Genomic DNA, 12,109 nt, shown 5'->3' with positions numbered 1-12,109 from the left:
GCAAGTTTTCTTACCAGTTTCCATAAGAAAAAGTTGTATGTGATACAATAAAAGGTTTTGTCGATCCTAAGGATGCTAAAAGGTATGCTGGCTCCAGCGATCCTTCTATGGAGTAGAGCAAGCATCTCGGAATCGGAATATATGCTTTGATGGAGTGATCAAAGCTTTTAGGTTTATACAATGTTTGCTAGAAACTTGTATTTACAAGAAAGTGAGTGGGAGCACTACAACATTTGTGATAAGTATATGTGGATGACATATTGTTGATACGAAATAATGTAGAATTTCTGGAAAGCATAAATGGTTGTTTGAAGAGTATTTTTTCAAAGGAAGACCTGGATAAAGCTGCTTACATACTGGGCATCAAGATCTATAGAGATAGATCAAGACGCCTGATGATACTTTCAAAGAACGCACACCTTGACATGTTTTTGAAGGAGTTCAAAATAGATCAGTCAAAGAAGGGGTTCTTACCTGAGTTGTAAGGTGTGAAGTTGAGTAAGACTCAAAGCTTGACCATGGCAGAAGAAAGAGGAAGGACGAAGGTCGTCCCCTATGCTCTTGGCATAGGCTCTATACGGTATGCCATGCTGAGTACCGTACCTGATGTGTGCCTTGCCACATGTCTGGCAAGAGGGTACAAAGCTGATCTAGGACCGGATCACCAGATAGCGGTCAAAATTGTCCTTAGAGGAATAAGGAAATGTTTCTCGGTTATGGAGGTGATAAAGAGTTCGACGTAAAGAGTTACGTCGATGCAAGCTTAAAACCTATCCGGATAGCTCTGAGTAGAGATACCGGATACGTATAATGGAGCAATAATTTGGAATAGCTCCAAGTGGAACATGGTAGCAGCATCTACGATATGACATAAAATTTTGCGAAATACATAGGGATCTGAATATGGCAAGACCCGTTGACTACAACCTCTCTCACAAGCATAACATGATCAAACCCAGAACTCTTTGAGTGTTTATCACATAGCGATGTGACCTGTGAGTGTTAATCACATGGCGATGTGAACTAGATTATTGACTCTACTGCAAGTGGGAGACTGTTGGAAATATGCCCTAGAGGCAATAATAAATTAGTTATTATTATTATATTTCATTGTTCATGATAATCGTTTATTATCCATGCTAGAATTGTATTGATAGGAAACTCAGATACATGTGTGGATACATAGACAACACCATGTCCCTAGTAAGCCTCTAGTTGACTAGCTCGTTGATCAATAGATGGTTACGGTTTCCTGACCATGGACATTGGATGTCGTTGATAACGGGATCACATCATTAGGAGAATGATGTGATGGATAAGACCCAATCCTAAGCCTAGCACAAGATCGTGTAGTTCGTTTGCTAAAGCTTTTCTAATGTCAAGTATCATTTCCTTAGACCATGAGATTGTGCAACTCCCGGGTACCGTAGGAGTGCTTTGGGTGTGCCAAACGTCACAATGTAACTAGGTGGCTATAAAGGTACACTACAGGTATCTCCGAAAGTGTCTGTTGGGTTGGCACGAATCGAGACTGGGATTTGTCACTCCGTGTAAACGGAGAGGTATCTCTGGGCCCACTCGGTAGGACGTCATCATAATGTGCACAATGTGACCAAGGAGTTGATCACGGGATGATGTGTTACGGAACGAGTAAAGAGACTTGCCGGTAACGAGATTGAACAAGGTATCGGAATACCGACGATCGAATCTCGGGCAAGTATCGTACCGCTAGACAAAGGGAATTGTATACGGGATTGATTAAATCCTTGACATCGTGGTTCATCCGATGAGATCATCATGGAGCATGTGGGAGCCAACATGGGTATCCAGATCCCGCTGTTGGTTATTGACTGGAGAGTTGTCCCGGCCATGTCTGCATGACTCCCGAACCCGTAGGGTCTACACACTTAAGGTTCAATGACGCTAGGGTTATAGGGAAAGTATGTACGCGGTTACCGAATGTTGTTTGGAGTCCTGGATGAGATCCCGGACGTCACGAGGAGTTCCGGAATGGTCCGGAGGTAAAGATTAATATATAGGAAGTATGGTTTTGGCCACCGGAAGTGTTCCGGGCATCACCGGTAGTGTACCGGGACCACCGGAGGGGTCTGGGGGTCCACCAGGTGGGGCCACCAGCCCCGGAGGCCTACATGGGCCAATAGTGGGAAGGGACCAGCCCCTAGGTGGGCTGGGGCGCCTCCCACCAAGGCCCAAGGCGCCTCCAAGAGGGGAGGGGGGCAAACCCTAGGGCAGATGGGCCCTAAGGCCCACCTCAGGTGCGCCTCCCCCTCTCCCCCTTGTGGCCGCCACCCTAGATGGGATCTAGGGCTGCCGCCACCCCTAGGGAGGAAACCCTAGGTGGGGGCGCAGCCCTCCCTCTCCCCCTATATATAGTGGAGGCAAAGGGGCAGCCCAACACATGAAGTTCCTCCCCTGTTGGCGCAGCCCTACCCCTCTCCCTCCTCGTCTCTCGTAGTGCTTGGCGAAGCCCTGCTGGAGTCCCGTGCTCCTCCACCACCACCACGCCATCATGCTGCTGCTGGATGGAGTCTTCCCCAACCTCTCCTTCTCCCCTTGCTGGATCAAGGCGTAGGAGACGTCACCGGGATGTACGTGTGTTGAACGCGGAGGTGCCGTCCGTTCGGCACTAGGATCATCGGTGATTTGGATCACGACGAGTACGACTCCATCAACCCCGTTCACTTGAACGCTTCCGCTTAGCGATCTACAATGGTATGTAGATGCACTCTCCTTCCCCTCGTTGCTAGATTACTCCATAGATTGATCTTGGTGATGCGTAGAAAATTTTGAATTTCTGCTATGATCCCCAACATTAGTAACCTTAAGTTTTTTAATGACTTGATCAAAATTAATTGAAGACATTTTTCGCATTTTCATAATAGTTAAGGAATTTTCAAATTATGATATTGCATAATGAAATAGGTGTTAGTTACACTAACTGAAATATCATAAACCTTTTTGCAATGTTAATTTGGATATAGTAATGCTATTAACATTATTATAAACCTATTTTAGACTAAGATCCTCCGACCCTTGACTTGGCTCTTGTTGAAGTACATATGGATTCCCCAATCTTTTTCATTAGCTCAGACTTTGGCTCTATTGGTTGTGCATGAAACTTAATAGTTCTTACAACGGTTGGTTACAAACTACTTGTTTTTAGGATCGTGCAAGATGATCACTGATATTCCGCTCGTAAATCTTTCTGGATGCCTCCAACACCTAGTTCTACTCGAGTATTGATTCCAATAACTCTCGAGCAATCTTGCATCTCGGTTGAACTTGCTGATATGAGATAGCCTTGCCACCAACAAAACAAAACTCAAACAAATGGTTCAAGATTCAAGACCACCATCAAACAAGACACCAATGATTAAGGAAACCTGGAAATTAGGTGAACAAGCGATCAAATAGATCCTCAAATATTGAGACCAACTAGAATGCTTAGGTAATCAGCGTCACAATAGCAACATATCAAATCAAATTGGTTGGGAACTGGTCTAAGTCTTGAACTCCCGGGAGACCGAGAGCTTTCCATTGATAGATGATGGTTGCAGGAGAGGGAGTGTCGTCTAGTTCTTGTGTTTGTGCGTGATCAGTATTGTGATGAAAGAGGGTCACGTGTGCCTTTTGAAGTCCATGGGCGATGTAAACTTAAATCCTCATGGGGTCATTGAATGGTAAGGTTTTCATGTCGTGATTTTCCTTTATTGTGTGCTTCTTTAGTTTGAGGGCTAGTTTTGCCATGTGGAACCCCATGGACATCACTTATTTTCTAGGTGGTACATTTGTACAATAGCCAATGCAGTATTGAAGAGCAGAGGTGGCCCCCTTTAAAAATGTGTTGCTTCATGTTAAAGCACCCCATGGATAACAAGATGTTTGATGCATCATTGAAGAGCAGGGGTGGTCCATAGGACAACTTCCGAAATGTGCTTCTTCGTGTTAAGGAGGTTTGATGGATAACATGAAGATGTGATCATGTCCACAATTATGAAATTACATATCTACCCTTATGAATAAATAAACTAAAATAAAATAAAATACGGCTACTGGTCCCATGTTTTTTAATATTGGCCTTATCTATTTGGTGCTTTTCGGTACTGCTATTTTGGTACCTCCTATTTTTTCAACGTTTGATTCCTTTCGATTGACGGCTTTTGATTTTTCCAATCACCATGAAACCTGTATAAGTAGAAAAACGACGGCGCCATATAAATATGGACAGAGTGAGGATGTGACTATTCTCTGACGATGTATTTCCTGGTTTTCCTGTAAAAATTTCAGTGATCGGCGCAGTCTGAATTTCCTGTTTGGCTGGTGAGCTGCTCACTGTAGAGTATGCACATAATACGAAATGAACCACGGAGTATACGAGAACGGTCCATGTGAGCTTCACCATGAAGAGCTCATTTTAAAGGCGTGAAGCTCAATCTCAACAAAAAAATGTAGATACATTCTTGAGTGCAGATATCAATCGACATGGTCTCCGAGACGGTTTGGAGCTTTGGGAAGGGAGGATGCGGCCCTCTCTTGCCGGGACCTATAGCATGATTTCTCTGATGGAGCAGGCGCATCAGCGTAAAACTGAGAGATGACAACATTTTTTTTCAAGGATACGTCAAAGGTTGACGTATCAGGTTCAAAGATCAAGAGAGCCTAGAAAGGCATATAATTTTACAACTTATCCACGGCTATCATAGCCAATCCTCGACATGCGGATTACTCACTACTAGCCCACCCATCTAGACTATCTGGAAGTGACCTCTCTTCACGCAACAGCCCAGCGGCCCTCCAGTCTTTCCCTTCTAAGCCGATCCTCCTAAGAAGCTCACTTGTGGAAGGGATCCTTCCGTTGAACATCATATCGTTTATGTGCTTCCATAACAGCCATGCAACTAGCGCGATTACAGTCCATGTCTCCTTCCTAAGCTTTGGTTTTGGATTTATAGAGGTCCACCATTCTACCAAGTTGGCGTCTGCAGTAGGTAGCCAAGCTAGCTTATCCCAGTGGTCAAGGATGGAGAACCACACTTGTCTAGCGAACACACATCCAAGAAGGATGCGGTTGATCGTCTCAGGGGCTTGATCACAGAAGGGGCAGGCTGTCGGGTGTGGTATGTGTTGGTGCGCAAGCCTATCGGTCGTCCAGCACCTCTCCCTTGCTGCTAACCATGTGAACAACTTGCAGGCCGCCGGCGCCCTTGACCGCCAAATTCGTGATGCTCCATTAGCCTCTACTCTCCCAGCAAAGAACACTCAGTAAGCCGATCTCGCCGAGTAGCAGCCATTATTCTCCCAATCCCAAACCAGTTTATCTTCAACGTCCAGCAGCTGAATGTGTCGAGTTCTGTCCATGAGCTGCAAAAATTCGCTCAGCTCCTGAGGGCCCATGTTTGGCGACACATCCTGCCACCATCCGTCAACTACGGCTTGCCTCACCGTTCGTTTCCATGCCCTTCTCTTAACAACCGCGAATAGCTTTGGCATGAGATCGATCTTGGATTCGTCCCTCCTCTAGCCACCAATCCATCCAGAACAGTGCCACCTCACCATTTCCTAGGGAGTCTAGAGATACTTGCAAGTTGAACTCACTCCATGGCCGATCATGCTCAATTCTCATCAGCCAAGGCCATCGCGCTCTAAGCGCCGTGTTGAGGAGGCACAAGTTCGGTATGCCGAGACCACCATACTCCTTCGGTGTGCAGACTTGGTCCCATGCGACCATACAATGGCCACAGTGCACCTCGCGGTGCCCCTTCCACAAAAACACACGGCATATCTTGTTCGCCGCTTCAATTGTTTTGACCGGTAGATCAAGCGCTGCCATCGCATGAATGGGCATGGAGGCCAGCGTGGTCTTCAGCAGCTCCAACTGTCCAGCCCTGAATAGGAGTCTTGCTTGCAACGCAGGAAGTCGATCAGCCATTCTATCCACTAGATACTGCAATTGTGATGCTGATATTTTGCGCAAACCCAGTGGTAGTCCCAGGTAGCGGCATGGCCACCCAGCGATTTGGCATCCTAGCTCATCCGCAATCTGCTGCACTTGTTCATCTGAACAGCGAATAGGGTGCGCGGAGCACTTGGCCATGTTCGTGCGAAGCCCCAACGCCATGCCGAAATCTTCCAGTAGCGCAGCACACGCCCTAAGGCTCTGGAGGTCTAGTCTAATAAAGGTGACAACATCATCCGCATAAATTGAGGTCATGTGTCGTAATCCCGCATGCGTAAGAGGTGCCATCACGCCATCAATTACCGCGCGCTGGAGCAAGTGGTGCAGACCTTCCATGACCATAACAAACAGTAGGGGAGACATAGGATCTCCCTGCCGCAGACCTTGCCGGTTGTAAATAATTTCCCCGAGGATTCCGTTGAGTAGAACTCTGGTTGAGGACGAGGCAAGGAGGCCAGCCACCCATGCGATCCATTTTGGGCCAAATCCAAATTGTTGCATTACTTCCATTAGGAACGCCCAATCCACGGTATCAAATGCTTTGGTAATGTCTAGCTTCAGCATGACAGAAGGTGTCAAGGAGGCATGCAACCTTTTTGTTGTACACTGCACCATCTGTAGTTGTCATGTAGGCATCTTCCTCTTATGAACGCACTCTGGTGAGCGCCAACCAATCGCGGCATATCGCTAGTGACCCGTGCCGCGAGCACCTTGGCAGCCAGCTTGGGGAAGCTATGTATCAAGCCGATAGGTCTATAGTCCCGCGCTTCAAGTGCATCGGCTGATTTTGGCAACAGAGTGATGAATGCCTGATTGATAGAAGTCATCCCATGAAAATCCAAGTTTCCAAAGGACTGGAAAGCCTCCAAGACGTCATCTTTGATGATTGGCCAACATACAACGTAAAAATGCGCCGAGAACCCATCCGGACCCGGCACTTTGTCAAGATCTTGTGCGTGAACCGCGTCCCAGATTTCTGCCTCTGTGAACTCTCCCTCCAGATGTGTCATGTCGTATGTTGGCATGCCCAGCTCACTAAGGTCTAGTGAGTATGCCCAGTCCGGTACTGCCCCAAGAAAGAGACGACAACATCGGTGCTGCTCATTGTGTCTAGCTCAACAGAAATGCAGTTAGGATACCTGCTGATCTTCTTCTCACTACTACAATCCTACGGTTGTCACGGAGGTCGTACGATTGCCGACGGTGTCTACATGGGAAGCTGCTAGCAAGAGGGACAACAGAGTGACGAGGACCGCAGCCACAGGGATGAATGAGGCCATTACAGCGTATAGGTTTCACGGTATACCTTCATCTTGTTCAGTAGCACTGCCAAAGCCGGCAGAGCAATTAGGCTCACTTAAGGTGCCAGCGGAGCTCTCAATTTTCCAAATCTTGGTTACTTTACGTTCCCACGCTCTTCCCGTACTGCGTCCACGAGACGTGTCTCCTATAGTTCAAGTTTCGCGTGGATATTATTTTCTTTTATTTGACATTTCTTGTTCTCCTCATGAACGATGGCTAATCTATACTCCCGCAGTCTCACAATATAAGATCATTTTTCAAGCTAACATAGCATAAAAACAATCTTATATTGTACTCCCTCTGTTCCAAATTACTCGTCGTGGTTTTAGTTCAAATTTGTACTAAAACCACGACAAGTAATTTGGAACGGAGGGAGAAGGTACGTATATAAATATACAATAGATCTCACAAAAGGTATTGTCTAACTTGGTAGATTGATAGTACTAATATAGGATCATCACATAAAGATAGTTTGGATAAAAGCTACATGGAGACACACGGTACCTTTTTTCAAGGATATACCATGGAAAGGTGCATCAATAGCATAGAAGAAGAGCCAAGCGGCGGATACAACGTCTTTCGGCACACAGGACACACACCACGACTACAACGACACAACTCACATAGTCGAACCTCAAGCCACAATGGCAAGGAGGCAAAATACGCGGTACTCTAGTAGTACAAGATAGAGGTTTCACCATCGGATCATTTGGGTTAATAATATGTATCCACAAAAATGTAGACAACAGGTGTCAGTATCAACACATGAAGTGAGGCTGTACTCTTGGACATTCACCACGTGAATAACATAAATACTCCACAACATTTATTCGAGCGAATAATATTTTCTAGCTATATATACTACTCAATTTTCAGCAATCTCGGACATTAACCATCACATCTTCTAGTTGGCAATGCTAGCACATCAAATAGGTGATAACCTAAGAGTGTACGGGGAATACAAGGGAATTGGAGACACCGGGAGAAAAACGACCATTCCTCAGCTAATCCTGCAGCCTAGGACTTGTTCTTCAACTCTACATAGTCCACTAGGCATGCCTCCTAGTCATAGCGGTTTTTTTAAGTGGATAGGGTTATGAACGTCGGTCACCAGGTCCCTCGGTTCATGATGGGGCACATCAGTTTTGAGTGCATTAAGATCCATTTCTTAGTTGCTCTCAATGGATCTCGCCCTCTTCTAGTGCTTTGTCTTTGGTAAGGTGAGGCCATATGTGTTTCCTATGAGGGAATATTCTCAACAACAATGTGCTTCGACGCCATCTGGAATGGTTGTACTTGTAAAAGCAAGTAAAAGCACTTCTCATTTTGCCCATTGCTTTACTCCAAGTAACTGTGAACAAAATAAACAATGTGGTCTCATGATGTCTTACATAAATCAGGAAAATGGTATGGACGATTTTGAAATTTGCACTTACTAATTTTAACTTTTTTAAGAAAAATATTGGACATATCTAGAAGACAAATGTTGACTCAAAAGTCAAACAAACCAATACCCACCGTCGCATCATGAAACGGAAAGATTCTCCGTTCACGGGCGATGTACCTTTGCTATGCCCTCTCGCCAAGCACCTATATCATGTCCTCCTCGTGAACATTAGTCATGCCAGCGAATGGGTATACCAAATTACAAAGTGCATCACAGACTATTACAAGCGGAGTGATCATCATATAAAGATACTCCATGCATGGCTCCGTGACATGATCATCACAAACAATTACAACCCTAAAGGAGTAGTTTTGAAAGAAAAGAAAAACTACAAGGATATGAGGTGTTGTAGTAGTACATGGCATCAGTTCACCATCAGTCCTTGTCCTTTAGGGTTAATATAATCACTCTGTGTTGGTCTTCTTCTCGAAGCCTATGCTGTGCGCACGAGCTAATTGCCCAAAAGAGCAATAACAACAAGAGGAGAATGGCGGTCACAAGGACGAGTGCACGTGAGGCCATTATACACGTATATGTCTCTCACTGTGCTTGGGAACGATGATTTTAGGGATCAAAGTGGCGAAGTTCTTCTCTCGGCATGGGATGCCATGAACAACTGTGTACAAGCTTCACTCAGAGGTCATTTCTGCAATCACACAATTGTTAGAGAGCAGGTCACACCTCATGATATTGCCACTGATTTCCATCACCAACTAAAGGTCAGTGCTCAAGAGGTCTGTATTCGAAAGATTCATTGTCAAGACACTCACGTGGCCCATGAGACTGATTAAATACTATGCATGGTTCACCCGTTGATTGTTGCACCATGATTCATGGCAGAAATGACCTCAAAACTACTCTACAACCCTAGTACAATGTAACTCACCCATACTTTTTTCATATGATTCAAATATTGTATCAATTTTATGTTTTGAATATGAGTCAGATTTTTTATCTGTTTGCACATTAGAATTTCCGGTAAGGAAGTCTTCCGAACAAAGCCAATCTTGAATATATTAGGAAAATATTTAAAATTTGAATTCAAAAACATGATGGAAATTTATGAAACTTAGTGATACATGATGCAACACAAAATAACCTAATAAAACTTGGTAATATTGTTCTATGTCATTTTAGTTTGTTATATCATATTTTCTCTTGTACCATAGTGTATCATGTCGATTGAATTGTGTGTCAAAGTGATGGATAGGGAACTTGTTAAAACTTGGAGAAACTTGGTGCATCATAATGTTCGTCAGTATAGAACTTGATGAAACTTGATGAAAACTCAATATACGCTTCACGCAACACAATATTATTTCACTATGTTTCATAGAGTTTCACCGTGTTTCATATTTCAATTTTTAAAACTTGTCAAAATGTATTCAAGAGTGGTCTTGTTTCAAAGTGCTCATCGCAAAGAACACAAAGATGCAGGCGGATCATAAATTAGACGTTTGACTCAATGGGTAAAGTAGATTCAAACTTTGAAATCAAATGAAAAATGCATGGATGGGTGGTGTATATAATATGTGTAGTGTGTGAGGGAAAGGGGGAAAGAAATTGACCCATGCATGGGACCTATACACGAGACCTCTCATGCAAGGTAGAATCTCTTTTCTTGGTGGCCCGTGAGCTAGATCAATTAGGTTCTGGAGAGTTGAATGGGGTGCATTGCACGTGACAATGCAGATTTGCATATTTATCACAGAATTATTCTTGATGCGGGGCCGCCATTGTTGATCTTCTTCTCGGAGGACTGCTGAAGGCTTCACCATGCCATCGGAGAGGGGAAGCTTCACCATCGGTTCCGTCAACCCCTTCTCCCTCATCGCCGCCATGATCTCTCCAACCATGTGATGAGAATTTTTTTCCCTTGTGCTCTTTCAGCGTGTTACAGAGAGTAGTAAATATCCAAAGAACTCTACATATATCTGCATTTTTTCATTATTGCTTGCTTTCTTCCGTTCCTTCATATTTGGCAACTCTCGGGTATTTACTACTTTGTGTAACTCTACTGCTACGTACACCAGTCCATTTAGTAGATTGTCATTGGTACAAATTTCTTCGAGCAAGTACTTGTTTTCATATGTGGTTGAATTGACAACTCAATTGATAGAGCTTATAAGTATTCTCTCGCTTCCATCGCGTATAAATTAGAGTTGTAATATTTCGCAACGAAGACCGTTGTGATTATCTACACTTGTGGGCGGCTGACATGTTGACCAGCTTGTTGCCGGATGCTCATTTCTTTTTGCAACTCCTCTAACAAAACAAAGGTGTGTTTTTCTTTCAAGTTTTGTCCAAAAATATATAGAAATAGAAAGAAAGTAAATTCTTTCTCCCGGGATACAATAGAAAAAGAACTTTGTGGAGTTTGAAAAATAAGAAAGGGAGAAAAGATGCTAAAACAATTTTTCTCCTACGTTTGGATAGAACTGAACAGAAAATGTTGTCCAAAATGGCACAAGGCAAAATGATGCCACATATTTAATTCTCTTTGTTGGCTCCAAAATATGGATAGTGTCGTTTTTTTGTTTCACCATTGTCATGCTTTGGTATCCAACTAACCACATATGAAACACACTGAAAACAAAGATGGGCCTGAAACGGCTGAAAACAAAAATAATAATACTCCTTCACATGAAAGAGAGATGAGAAAGACAAATTTTGACGAGATGGGAAAAAAGTCAAAAGATCTTGCCGTGTTGTGATGTGTTTCATTAAAGCACATGCATGCTAGCATCGGTGCCTATCAGAAGGTCATATCGGAAACTCGTAGCTAGCATGTGATGTCCGACGATCATGGGTGACTGACATGTGAGCCAGCTTGTTGTTGGCCATCCTTTTCTTTACGCAACTTTTAGAACGACATTGCAAGTTTTGTCAAAAAAGTATAAAAAGGAAGAAAGAAAATTTCTTGCAAGATATAATGGAAAAAAAAGCTTTGTTGAGTTGGAAAAATAAGAAAAGAAAACAGAAAAGCTAATGCCGCATCACGGATAGAACTGAAGTTAACAGAATCTGTTGGCCGCAAAAGGCACAAAGGGAAGAAAAAAAATCTCCCTCTTCTTCCTTCCTTCCTTCCTACCTTGCATACAAAATGTCAATGCCGATGCGAACATTTTTGGACATATTTTTCTCTTGAAACTTGCTCTAGTGAATAAAAGTTAATAAGGGATGACACTGCTTTCAGTAAGATTTCTTTGGTACTGCCTATTTGTGTAGAAAACCATGATGAAAAAATATATATAAAGATACCAAAGGATGATTTGGAGCAAAAGGACACTAGAGTACATAGATATGGAACAAGGTGGGGCCCGGGCTCCTGGTGGCCTTCAACGTCGGGGTGGGCGCATGGGCCCACCAGGCACCTTCTGCCG

This window comes from Triticum dicoccoides, chromosome 7A, assembly GCF_002162155.2.
Source record: "Triticum dicoccoides isolate Atlit2015 ecotype Zavitan chromosome 7A, WEW_v2.0, whole genome shotgun sequence".
Lineage (NCBI taxonomy): Eukaryota > Viridiplantae > Streptophyta > Magnoliopsida > Poales > Poaceae > Triticum > Triticum dicoccoides.
Note: the sequence above shows the minus strand (reverse complement) of the source record.